Here is a 14462-nt window from a genome sequence, read left to right on the forward strand (position 1 = left end):
TAGACTTCACTTTCCCCAGAAGTCTGCTTCTATTCTAATTGAGTAACTTGACTTTATAAAGTTTGGAGCCCATACCTATGTGGTTAATGCACCTCATCTATCCAGTGTATTCCTGGTGAGGTTTATTCATGTTATTCTCCTCCTCTTTAAGCATTACGAACCTAAGAAAAAAGTTTCTCTTTGACCAGATACCACTTGATTCATGAAATCATATCATACCTTGATCATCTCCCTATTTTCACCATACAGACCAAATGTTTTCAGGCGGAAACTGTGGAAGGCTCTGTTAATGTCATATATTTGTTTGGCGGCTGAAGGGCTGCTGAAAATCTGGCTGTGTGGGTTGAAGAGGATTTTTGCACACACCAAGATGAAGCAAGTGGTCCATGCATTATCTTTGTTTGCCTTTGCAGATCCATTATTATATATAAACAACAACAACAACAAATTTATAAAGGTAGATGGGCAATTGAGGAGCTTCCTTTCATTCAGCCATCTGGCCCTAAGAGATGCCTCTTTGCTGTGGGCAATGAACAGGCCACAGATGAGGTCTAAATGCTAACTCTACATTGGAAGTAAAAGCAACGAGTGTTGATATTTGGTGACTATAGGAACAACTCCATTTATCTACACAGATTTTTCAATTCCTTATCTAAGTGTGTCATGGGAACTAAATATTCTCTCTATTCCCATTAAAGATAGGAAAAGCTAGGAATTCTTAACCTAATAAATTTTTTCAGCTTTGAAATTTGGGGGTACACATGCAGGTTTGTTACATGAGTGTACTGCACGATGCTGAGGTTTGGGGTGCAAATGATCCTGTCACCTAAGTGGTGAGCACAGTACCCAATAGGAAGTTTTTCAACCATTGCCCCCCTTCCTTCCTCCCACTTCTTGTAGTCCCCAGTGTCTTTTGTTCCCATCTTTATGTCTGTGTATATCCAGCCTTGAGCTGCTGCTTATAAGTGAAACATACAGTATTTGGTTTTCTGTTTCTGCATCGATTTGCGTAAGATAATGAACTCCAGCTGCATCCATGTTTCTGCAAAGAACATGATTTCATTCTTTTTTACTTAACCCAATAATTCTGTAACATGTACAACACTTGGAATTAATTGATTAAAAAAGAAAGCCCACATCACCCACCCAGATTTAATGTTATTGCATAGGAAGTCTAGTGTGTTGTGAGGAAATGTGGGAGATTATTCCAGTCAGATCCAAGCAGAAAATGACTCTTTCTAATCAAACAGGTGATTAGTGTTTTATCATCTTCATTACATTGTAAAGAAGGCTGATGTCACTGTAGAGAAAGAAGCTGCTATAGAGAACAATGATGCAGCCACAGGACAGAGAGGCAGAGAGTGGGGCCTCCTGCAGCCATTTTCATCAACAAGTCCATGAGGCACCATCACCTCACAGAACATTCTGGAGGAAAGACATCTCCTGGAGAAATCTCTTGAAAAAGACTCAGGACTTCAAGACTGCACTTTGGGGCAAGTACATAAAAAGAGACCGAAGAATTATCTGTGATGAGAAAGACATTATCACGAGGAAAAATCAGAAGAGTTGGCTTGGAAGAGAACAATGTGCAGCACAAGGAAGGGCTCCAGAGGAGGTGCATGTGTTCTCCTTGTCACTTGGCTCAGGGCCAGTGACACGACCTTCGTGAGGAAGAGCTGCAGATGTGCATCCAAACCCACTGCATCTTCTTTACAGTTTGTTGTGTGTAAATAATGGATATGACTTCCTTTACCAGCTTGTGCATTAAAAGGTCACACAGCTCTTACTTTTTTTAAATGAAGCACTTGTACCTCCACATACCCTTTTTAAATTTAAGAGACAGAGTCACTCTGTTACCCATGCTGAAGTGCAGTGGTTCCATCATAGCTCACTGGAGTCTCAAACTTTGCTCAAGTGATCCCCCCACCTCATCCTCCCGAGTAGCTAGGACTACAGGCATGTGCCACCATACCCAACTAATTTTATTTTATGTAGAGATGGAGTCTCCCTGTGCTGCCCAGGCTGGTCTCAAAATCCTGGCCTCAAGTGATCCTCCTGCCTCAGTCTCCCAAAGTGCTGGATTACAGGTGTGGGCCAATGTGCCTGGCACACATGCTCTTATTAATAGGAGGCCTAAGCACCCTCTTGGGGAGTCTCTCTCCCCAAGCTGTCCCCAGTCCCCTCTTCTGCCCCAGAGGACCTGCCCCTTCCTGTGAGTGCATTGCTTTGTCATGCCCTTCCCACATAGTGAACTCCCAAGGTTTTACTCATCCTTCATGAATTATTTCATCTTCCTTCAAGAATTCTGATGTCCAGCACCTATTTTAGGTTGATCCTTCCTAAGCAATGCAGTTACTTTTGATGCCTAGTGTGCAGAAAGGAAAAAAAAGGATCAGCGGCACCTCAGGTGTCTCTGCCTTGATGAGTGTGATATTCCTTTCCTGGTACCTGAGCATGTATCAATACAGGCATAGGCTGCAGACAGCGATCCACGACTGTCTGTGCAGAGGGCTCTTGTGGAGCCGATGGGCCCTGGAATGATTATCCTTCCAAAAAGAAAAAGTGAGTGAGAAAGAAGAGAAGCAAGACAGTGGTTGTATCAGTGGGACCTTGGGCAGTTTGCTCCAGCAGCCCAGGGCTCTTAGCCACTGGCATGTGGCAGTGCTTCCTCTATCTCTGAACATGTGGGCCTGCCAACAATCACTAGGAGAGCACAGAACCACAAGGCTGGTCCCTTCCAGTCTCATGACAGAATTAATACAGGTCATAGAAGGTGAGGTAACGAAAGCACCACAAAGTTCCTCAGTCTTTAGGCCCTACTTAAGGTCATGAGTTTTTCATGTTTGCTGTTTCATCATGTTACTATTAAATATCAGAGAAAACCCACATTTTGCTGTTCTGACTGAAGAATGAGAAGCTGTAACTGGATGTCATCCTTGTCAATCATCTTGGATAGGAAACGAGATCTGGGAAGATAAAAGGGATCAGGCCCTTTGGTGCAGTGGAGCCTGGGGTGCTGATAGGCTAAACACAGAAGTATGTAGGTTGTAAAGTTTCCAGGAAGAGTGCAGAATGGGTTGGCGAGCCTAGGTCGTCCAGGTAGCCTACCCACTTAAAGTCTATCAACCTCATGAGGGTAGAGATTACATCAGTCCCATTCATCCCTGTTACTTTTTCCTAGCACAGTGCCTGGAACTTTAAAAAATGCTCAATAAACAGTTGTGGAATCAGTATTTTTGTAAACTACTAAAGCATAACTGTAGGATAAAAGGGCTTTTCTAATGTTTTAGATATTCCTACGGGTGATGGAGTAATAATGGCAAACACTTATTCAAATATATTCCCATGAGTACTAAAATACAAACATCTTAAAATTCACGTCTTGAGGTTAAAGATGAAGAAACTGAGGCCCAATAAATTAAGTACATTGCCCAAGGCACATATTGCTGGGAGGACTCAGAGCCAGGATTTAATACAGGGAGTCTGGCTCCAGTCTATGCCCTGAACCTCTATATTGCCTGCCCATAGGACCATATGACAAAATGTGACCACATGACTGCATTACTTGGAGTTAGTCACAAAACTGTGTCCAGAGAACGGTGTTACAAGTATCAACTGGATTCATCTAAAGTACTGACCTGTGTCTTCCCCAGTTGTTACTCCACTGGGGATCTGGCTGCATTGAAATCCGCTACTCCTTTTGTGACATCTCTCATCGCTCTTGCCGCTTTCATTTCTGCACCTACCCCGGGCACATTCTCTTGTAATACATCGGATCCTGCTTACAGGCACTCTTTGCCCTCCACTTGGTTGTGTTGAGGCACCCCTTTCACATTTCAGCTGGAGGAGATGTGCCACAGCTTCCTGTTACTGATTTTCCTGCCTCTCAAGGTGATGGGGGAACTGGTGATGCTGGGGAATTTTTTTTTTTTTTTTACCAGTATTGTGCAAGTCATAGGAAAGATCCTAAATGAATTCAAAATCTAAATAATTGTCCTTTGACCACAGGCACACTTAACACACTTTTCTTTCTGGTCAAAAGAAGTAGAAGATTTCCTTTGGCTAAATTGGAGTACAGAATTAAGAAATCCATATATCCATTAGAGAAATGCAAATCAAAACCACAATGAGATAACCATCTCACACCAGTCAGAATGGCTATTATTAAAAAGTCAAAAAACAACAGATACTGACGAGGTTGTGGAGAAAAAGGAATTCTTTTACACTGCTGGTGGGAGTGTACTTTAACCATTGTGGAAGACAGTGTGGCGATTCCTCAAAGATCTAGAGGTAGAAATACCATTTGACCCAGCAATCCCATTACTGGGTATATACCCAAAGGAATATAAATCATTCTATTATAATGGTACATGTATGTGTATGTATGTTCTTCGCAGCACTATTCACAATAGCAAAGACATGGAATCAACCTAAATGCCCATCAATGGTAGACTGGATAAAGAAAATGTGGTACATATACACCACGGAGTATTATGCAGCCATAGAAAGGAACGATATCATGTCCTTTGCAGGGACACAGATGGAGTTGGAAGCCATTATCCTCAGCAAACTAACACAGGAGCAGAAAACCAAACACCACATGTTCTTACTTACAAGTTAGAGCTAAAGGATAAGAACACATGGGCACAATGGCAGGAAACAACACACACTGGGGCCTGTGGGCAGGTGGGGAGACCATCAGAAAGAATAGCTAATGGATGCAGGGCTTTATACCTAGGTGATGGGATGTTCTGTGCAGCAAACCACCATGGCACACATTTACCTATGTAACAAACCTGCACATCCTGCACATGTACCCCTGAACTTAAAAGTTGAAGAAAAGAAACCCTGATCAATTCTGTCATCTTATCTGGCCAGTTTTTAAAAGACAATTTAGAAAGAAAAATAACATTACTGGCTCAAACATTGTCTGTCTCCTTTGTACTCATTTCTACAGTATAATGATTTGATAATAAGCATGTATTTGACAAATACAAATGCATGTGATGGTAACCATAAGTAAGGCCTCCCAGGGTGGCACTGAAAATATGTGTTCTCTTGCCAAAGATGTGTAAGTTAGCAATGGACTTAATAGCTTTCTCAGGGAGGCTCTGATACAGAGGAACACAAGGCTGGAGCCCGAGGGTCAGAACTACATTGAGAAATAGCAGGTATAATCAATATCCATGAAATACTTCAAATACATAGTTCTGTGCAAGCACTAACAGTAATAACAATCCTAACCTAGGTGAGATGTACTGTTCCTTGGAGTTAACTGCTCACCTGCTACTCATCTCTCCAGCAGAGTGCCACTTAGACATTACCTTATACTTGTATAAATGAGAAAGTCAGCCAGGGTGGTGGCTCACACCTGTAATCCCAGCAATTTGGAAGACTGGGGAAGGATTGCTTGAGGCCAGGAGTTCAAGACCAGCCTGGGCAACATACCAAGACCCCATTTCTAAAAATAACTTTTAAAATGTAGCCAGGTGTGGCAACACATGCCTATAGTCCCAGCCACTCAAGAAGCTAACATGAAGAATCTCTTGAACCCAGGAGTTCAAGGCTACAGTGAGCTATGATCATACCACTACACTGCAGAGTGGGAGACAAAGCAAGATACTAATTCTAAAAATAAAATTTTAAAAAAAGGGAAAAGAATCTCCTTGTGCACTAGAAGCATTAATTCCTCTTCCTGGGAAGACCAATTTACCCACAAGAACTGTGCTCACATTTCCTTTCTGTGGACTCAGAAAATAATCTTTGGAATTACAGGCTTCATACTTACCTCCTCCCTGTCTTTCTTAAACTTCTTCCCGTTTCTGAGTATGTACAAGGCTGAGCTTGGCTATCATGACTACTGAGCCTAAGAGTGGAGGCAGTTCCCTTTCTGCAAAACCATCATAAGAGACTTCACTAGACTTGAGCGTGATTTTTTAAATAGAGTTCCAAATATTTTTCTTGAGTATCTGGAACTATTTCATATGAAGATAATTTCCATAAGTGAGTAAAAAAATGAAAAAGAAATCATGTATATTATAGTTTCATATTAAGAGATTATTTCATTCAAATGAGATTTGTTCAAAAAGCATTTGCAAGAAAATTTATTTAATATGACTAAAATTGCAAGGGGTCAGCTTTCATCCCAGTCTTGTGCTATAATACAATAGATTTCCTGTATGCCATAAAGAAGTATCTTCATGTTATAACAGATAAAATGTTTTCATGCAACGTATAAACTTCGATCTGCATTTTTGAAAAGTCCCTTTGGGCCAGATTCTATTATATTTTCACAGGAAAATTCCTATTGAGGCTGATTGAATTCCAGTATAATTTGAAAGCAATTAAAGTCCATCAAAGGAATGGCAATACAGTTATCCTGGAAATGAATCAGATCCAAAAAGTGTAAAACAAACCAGTCTAGATCTTTGGAGCAGCTCTAAGAATTTTCTTAAGTTTTACTGACTCACTACAGCCACTGCTCCAGTGCAGGAAAAAGCTGTATCACAGGCTCCACTCAAGTTTCAGAAATGGAAAAATTTCTTCAAATTCAATAGCATCATTTCTAAATGGGCATTCTGTATAACCTGAAGTGTAAAACCTCTAGTATGCTTTATCAAAACTTGATCTAAATCTGATATAGCACAAGATTTCCAATTAAAAACCATTGCTTCTGTGTTGTTGTTTCCTAAGTGTTTGAAGGGTCAGTCACGTCTCACCACCTCACATCCTCAGTGAGTGCCAGGTAAGAGTTTCATACAAAAGTGCTACAGGAAAACAGCTCCACACAAAGGAAGGAAACATAAAAAAAAGAAAAGACTATTTCCTTGTACATATCCTTAGGGCTGCATTACATCATTGGTGGATAATGCCTCATCTTCTTCATAATTTACAACCCAAGATTATAAACTATATTTAATAGCCTGCTTTTCATCAATCAATATTTGCTATATTAATATGTTTTAATAGAAACAAGAGGACAGCATTCTACGGAAAATGAGGTTTTTCTAGGTGTCTGTTTTATAACTGTGCCATGTTGGAGTTGTTTGTGAAGACTTAAAAATCATTAATTGGCGCACTCTAATTAATTGTCTTTAGTTAAAATATAGAAATAAAATTTCAGAGTAATTAAGTCAATAAGTTAATGACTAATATTAGGTTATGTAAACTTCATTTTCATATTAAGCATTCCCTTTTAAACTTTAAGCTATCAAAAAGCATGAGCCCACCCTTAATTATAATATGATACAAAATTTTGAGAAATATGCTTACTTGAGAAAATTCCAAAAGGACTGATAGCCTGACATTTTGAGTAACGTACTATCTTAAATGACAGAAAACTACATCCAGATCCTGTGTGAGGATCTCCACAGACTTGCTCCCCAGTGAAAAAAACTGTGGAAATTAAAATAAATAAATAAATAGGTGTCTGAAAACTGTCCTAAGGGTATGTAGCAAATGGAGAAACATTTACTCAAGAGAATCTACTAAATCTCAGTAGGAAAAGTGAGAGTATTTGATTTGAAATTTGAGTCACAAATTCACTGCCTCCCTTCTTCTACCCAGCTTAGTAAGATTAAAACTCCACTCTTTGGGAAATATGATCAAGAAGATGGGTCTCCCTCTTCCCTTAGCTCCCAGCCAAGGGATACTAATAGGTTGCAGAGGCTAAATCTCTTGGGGCTGTGACCCAGAGGTCATGAGCCCTTTTCCTTTACCCAATCCCCACTAACAGAGCAGAAGTTCTATCTCTAATCCTGCAAAAGGGCCCAAATATAACTGAATCAGATGTAGAGCAATTTATGTCCCATGGCATTGCCAAAAACAATAGAATAATTAGCTAGCAATTAGTGGAACCTAACAGGTAGCTGTAATACCAATGGAAGCAAAGAGCTAGGCGGAGAAATCAAGGAAAGATACAGAGAGAGTCCTACTAACTTACTGTCATCCCAGAGTGACTGTGTACATGCCCAGGGCAGTGCTCTCTGAGAAACCACATTATAGGGTTCACACTACAAGAGTAACAGACTCAATTAAAATAGTACAGCCGCTGGGTGCGGTGGCTCAGGCCTGCAATCCCAGCACTTTGGGAGGCCGAGGTGGGTGGATCACGAGGTCAGGAGTTCAAGACCAGCCTGGTCAACATGGTGAAAGCACGTCTCTACTAAAAATACAAAAATATTAGCTGGGCACGATGGTAGGCACCTGTAATGCCAGCTACTTGGGAAGCTGAGGCAGGAGAAAACCCAGGTAGAGGAGGTTGCAGTGAGCCGAGATCCCGCCACTGCACTCCAGCCTGGGCAACAAAGTGAGACTCCATCTCAAAAATACACAAATAAATAAATAGTACAGCCAAGTCACTGAACAAATAAACAATCAAAAACAACAAAAGCCCCAGAGGGGTGGTGTAAGATGGGGCAAAAATGAACAGAAGATCAGAGAAACAGGAGACTCTACTAAGTGCATTAATACATGCATAATGGGAGTACCAGAAGAAAAGGAGAGAGAAAAAGAAGTGGAAATGAATATTCAAGGAAATAATGGCTTGAACATCCCAAATTTAATATTTTTCTAAAAAAAATCATTCATCTACATACCCAAGAAGCTCAACAAATTCCAAGCAGAATAAATACAGACTCACACCCAGATACATCATAGTACGAAATCTGGGGCAGGAGGGAAACCATTTGTTTTTGAAAGCAGAAACAGAAAAACGATTTGTCTTGTAGAAGGAAACCTCATTAAGCTTTATAGCTGGCATCTCAGCAGATGCTGAGAAAACGAAAACAAAAACAGAAACTTTTCACCAGGAGTTTTATATTTAGCAAAACTATCTCAAAGAAGGTAAAATAAAGATAGTCCATATAAACAAAAACTAAAGATTTGTCCCTATCGGATTTGCCTTATATAAAAATATACTAAAAAAAGGACTTCTGCCTGGAACGAAGTGACTCCAGATACTAATTTGAATCCATTCCAAAAAAAAAAACAAAGGCACTGGTAAATGTAATTATGTAATTATGAAAGACGGTATAAATGCATTTCTTCCTTCTCTTAAAAAGCAATTGTATAAAATATCATGTAATTACGCTTTAGACCCAGAACATATACAAATGTGACATATTTGACAATGACAACACAAAGGAGGTAAATAAGAACAAAGAAGTACTGGAGTAAGACATGACACCAGATGGTAACTCAAATTTACAAGACAAAATGAACATAACCTGAAATGGTAAATGAAAAGCTTACTAGAAGAAACTCTATAAATATAATTTGTTCTCATGTCTTTGCTTGCTTCTTTAATATACATACAATTATAGAAAATTATAACAATGTATTGTTGGGTTTACAGCATGTATAGATGTAATATGTATAACAATAATAGCACAAAAAGGGAGAAGAGAGTTCAGAGCTATTTAGTAGTAACTAAATAACTCACTGTAATAAAGTTATTATAAATCTGAAAGAGTCTGATAAATTAACAAGTATATGATGTGTCCTTTAGCAACCACTGCGAAAATATACTCAAAAAAGTGAAAAAAATCATTAAAGCAATTGAAATATACTAGAAAATATTCACCTAATTCAAAAAAAAGTAATAGAGGAGGAATAAAGGAACAACAACAAAAAGACACAAGACATGTAGAAAACAAAAAGTAAAATGGCAGACACAAATCCAACTATATAAACAACATTAAATGCAAATGGGTTAAATAATCCAATTAAAAGGCAGAGAGACTGTCAGACTGGATTTCAAAAAAACAAAAACAAGATCCAACTATAAGTTGGAGACACATTTTAGATTCAAAAATATAAATAAGCTGAAAGTGAAAAGATGAAAAAAGATACATCATACAAATAGCAACTATAAGAAAGCTGGGGCAGCTATATTAATATCTGACAAAGTATATATTAAAATAAAAAATGTTACTAGAGATAAAGAAGGACGAAAGTCCCAAAATGAACGTAGAAAAAAACTGACAGAATTGAAGGAAGACATTATTCAACAACAGTCAGAGAATTCAATACACTACTTTCATAATAGACAGAAATAGGCATATCAACAAGGAAATAGAAGACTTGAACAACAGGCCAACACTATAGACCTAACAGCCATCTATAGAACATAGCATCCAACAACAGTACAATATATACTCTTAAGTACACATGGATTATTCTGCAGGATAAACCATATGCTAAGCCAGAAAGCAAACCTCAATAAATTTAAGACTGAGATCATATAAAGTATGTTTTCTGACCACAACAGAAAAAAATTATAAATCAATAACAAATTTGGGACTTCATAAATATGTGGAAATTAAACAATGTACTCCTAAATAACCATTGCATCAAAAAGAAATTAAAAGGCAAAGTATTTTCTAATACCTTGAGATGAATGAAAACAAAAACATGGCATACCAAAACTTATTGGATGCAGCTAAAGCAATGCTCAGAGGAAAATTTATAACTGTTAATGCCTTTATTCAAAAAAGAATTCAAATCAATAACCTAACCTTCCACCTTAAAATACTGGAAAAGACACAAACTAAATACAGAGCAAGCAGAAGTTAGAAAATAGTAAGATTTGAGCAGAGTTTGATGACATAGAGAATAGAAACACAATAGAGAAAACCCCAAAATCCACTTTGGCTCCTTGAAAAAATCAATAAAATTGACAAGCCTTCAGCTAAACTAACCAACAAAAAAAGAGTAAACTCAAATTATCTTAATTGGCAAACCTTCTGACAACAGTATTACTTTACACACCATCAGGTACGTTAGTTACCATGAATCAGAGGCACTTACCTGTGTATAAGCTACATGAAAAATCATTTAACTTTGTTGCCTTATTAAATTGTTTCATAAACAAAATGCACCCTAAATTAAATTTCAAGATCTATGACATTTGTCATTAATTCTCCCCTACTTTTTCTTTGGGAGATTCCTGCCCCAATTACAGGGTCCATCACATAGGTTTTACTTTTCTTTCCTATCACACCATCAAAACAGATTTGAGATTAGTTGTTGTGCTTTTGTTTACTGACAAACTACCTCTCAAATTCATTCCTACAAAAGTGTATTATAAACAGTATTCATATTCTGAATCTGAGGTAACTAACTGTGGAATTAAAGGATTTTCCATATAAAGAATATTAAGCCTCCAAACAATCTCACCAATGGACACCATGATCTGAACCAAGTAGTTCGTTTCAGTCTTTTACTCAGAAAATATACAGTAAATAAATTCAAATTGCTTCAATATACAGACATAAACACACATACACACACACACACACACCTATGAAGAGTGAAGTCTGAACAACTAGATGTTATCCTGAAAGTCATTTAATTACTATTTGTTATTGTATTTCTTTATTTTGTGTATTTCAGGGAAAGATGACATGAGACTGCAAGAAGCATCAGAAGTCTAGTTCAAGAACAATCCCTGACTGTTCAGCACCAACCCGGTCAGGAGTGGAGAGGCTGGTACCTGTGCAGTGTTTTGTTCCAGCAATGCCATATGAATGGCCTCTCATTTATGGAAGGCTTCAGATCTAATCTTTTGATGTTAATTACAAATAAGGCTACACATGTGCAGCCAATGTTTGGCATGTGAGTGGTAACAGTGGTAGATGTAAATATTTTTGTCACAGTTTTGTAACCATGCTTCACCATTTCCTCATTGTTGGACACTAGGTACTGTTATACACAAGGGAAGTCCAGGATCTCTCTCTGCTTTCAGAGGCACTGCCTAGTGCTGACCCCATGTGATCCAGGGCTACCAACAGATCTCAACACTTAGCAAGCCCCAACTTTTCCTCACATTGCCATAACCCTAGTCCTTTCTCTTGCTGCCCAAGACTAGATGATGAACTTTCTTTGCTTCAACTTCAGGGATATCTGGTGTGATTTTCATTTGTATTTAATGCTTCCATTGTTACCATCTCTACTCAACACATCTAAAAACTCTGAACATATACTTATTCCACCTGTCTTCTATTTCTATAACTTAGATATTCTGCATCACAAAATCCCTCCAAACTGGGACTATGTTTTTGAAGTCATTCATTTTACAATTATAACAACAATAACAATAATATTTATTGTTTGCTTTGTGCCAGGCACTCTACTGCTTTACATAAATTATCTCATTCTGTCACATCTAACGGCAACTAAGTATACACTTACATCTGCTAGTGGCATCTAAAATAAGGATATTGTTGGTCATCTTTAAAGAAATGTCTTGACATACCAAAGAAGTGGAATCAATAGAATAAAATATTTAAGTCTTACAAAGTGTACGACACTAAAGTAATATAGGACACCATTAAATTTATATTTCTATTTATAGAAAGTAAAGCTATTCCTGGTACATGCTGCTGACCTTCTTTTTATCCTATTTCTTACACCTTTCTCAAATTCCTATTAAACCACAGCTTCGAATATGTCAAATAAATATAATTTGATCCATACATTCAGTTAAATCCTTTAACTATGTAGTAATACCTAAAGTGAGTATTATGTTGCTGCATTAACGCCAAAAAATGTTTCCCATGGCAATCCAGCCTAACATTAATTGTGGTATGGGTGCTGAAAAAATAAAATGAGACATAATTTTACTAATCATTCAGTTTGCATTTTGAAGCTCTATGCTGTTCCTAATCAAAACTCTTATTTTATTATCAAGAATTACACTAGCTCTAAAATGAGCGAATTTTCTGTTGGAGACAGGAAATGAAGAACTACGAACACTGGGAATGTATTTTTCCTTTCTCAATATTAACACATGATATATATTCATATTAATAACAACTCTGGAAACTAGTTTCATTCCTTCTACACATAAGCAATAAACAGTATGTGCAAATATGAATCCTAGCAGCAGTAATGTGGATATATAATATAGGGTTTCTTTGGAATACACAGCCATTTCTAATATTTCATTTCAGTAAGTGTACAGGCAACCATCACAGACGTCCATCAAAGCGGGATTAGATGAAGACAAACAACGCAGGCTTTGAGGATAAACTGAAGGTGCAGCTCAAAAGTTTCCTTTTCTTATCCAAGGGCATTATAGGACCATTGTCTTCCTCCTTTAGGCAAAAAAAAAAAAAAAAAAAAGAATCGATTATGTTACTGATATTCTTCCACAGCAGACTGAAAAGTCTTTTTACAGTATAAGAGATAGTAAAAACTAAAAATTTCATAAGAAAACCTGGAAATTTCAAAAATATCTTTGTGCTCAAGTTTGTTATCTCTGCAATTTTTCCACAAAGTTTACCATAATTTTATTTCTATGGCAGACCTATTAATGCAGGATTTCACAGAAACAAATACTTTCATCCAAAATAAATAATGCTTGAACTATTTTACAAACAAAAAATATGTATATCATGTCAAATAATAAAAATAAAGCTTTAAGTTCTTGTCATTCATTTCACATATAATAATCACAGATGGATGGTAACTCAAGAGCACACAGACCCCTTCATTCCTAATTCCCAAATGACTTACAATTCTATTAAATAAATAATAAATGCAGAATATATATAATACATATATATATGACAATAGTACTTGTTTGAGATAACAAATAATGTGCTTCTCATATAGGAAAACAACATCAGCTAAGATTTTAGTTCAATGATACTGAACTTTTTGATGTTGAACTAGCATTGCCAGCAATGGCAGTGGGAAACTTGCAGTCTTATTAGTTGCCTAAGATAGGTAATAAATCTCTATTAAAATTTAGAACGCATATACTTTTGGACTTGGAATTCTAGGAACTTATAATAGACATATAATTATCCAATCACACAAAGAGTCTATGTGTAAGGATATTCACTGCAAAAAGAAACTGGAAACAAACTAAATGGCCTCCTTCTGGGCAATGTTCTTTGGAAAAAAAGAAAAAAATAATAAAACAAAATAGCCTCCTTTCCTTAATAAATTATATTACTATGCAGCATTTCAGAATTATGCATATATAGTATATATGTATCTGTGGACACACCTGCACACACACACTATATATATATATATATATATATATATATATATATATATACACACACACACATTTCTACATATGCCTACATATATAAACATAGATACATACAAATATATAGAATGTCTGGAAAAATTTATTAGAAAATATTTATAATGCTGGGTTATGTATTTCCAAACTATATATTTTTTTCTGCTCCCATTCTACCAGGACCAAACTACATTTCAAATATGATAGTCACAATAAAATCTTTTTAAATTTTTTAATCTTTTGAAATTGACAGAAAATATTGTAGATATTTATCATGTCAACAAAATGTTTTAAAATATATACACATTGTGAAATGGCTAAATCAAGCTAATTAGCATGTGTATTACCTCACATAGTTAAAAATATACTTTTAGCACTTTTCAAGAAAGTGACATGAAACTGATTATCAAACTGTAAAATC

General features: G+C 36.9%; 1 protein-coding gene across 2 annotated transcripts in view; it reads right to left on the reverse strand.

Annotated features, from left to right (window-relative positions):
- Positions 1 to 7231: 7231 nt before the first annotated feature.
- CA8 (carbonic anhydrase 8) overlaps positions 7232 to 14462 on the reverse strand; it is a 97417-nt gene continuing 90186 nt past the window's right edge. For both annotated transcript variants that reach the window (XM_024251642.3, XM_024251640.3), the window contains one exon: positions 7232 to 13097. The gene's annotated coding sequence lies outside the window, so the exon portion shown is untranslated. The remainder of the gene's footprint in view (positions 13098 to 14462) is intronic.

The sequence above is a fragment of the Pongo abelii genome, chromosome 7, assembly GCF_028885655.2.
Source record: "Pongo abelii isolate AG06213 chromosome 7, NHGRI_mPonAbe1-v2.0_pri, whole genome shotgun sequence".
Lineage (NCBI taxonomy): Eukaryota > Metazoa > Chordata > Mammalia > Primates > Hominidae > Pongo > Pongo abelii.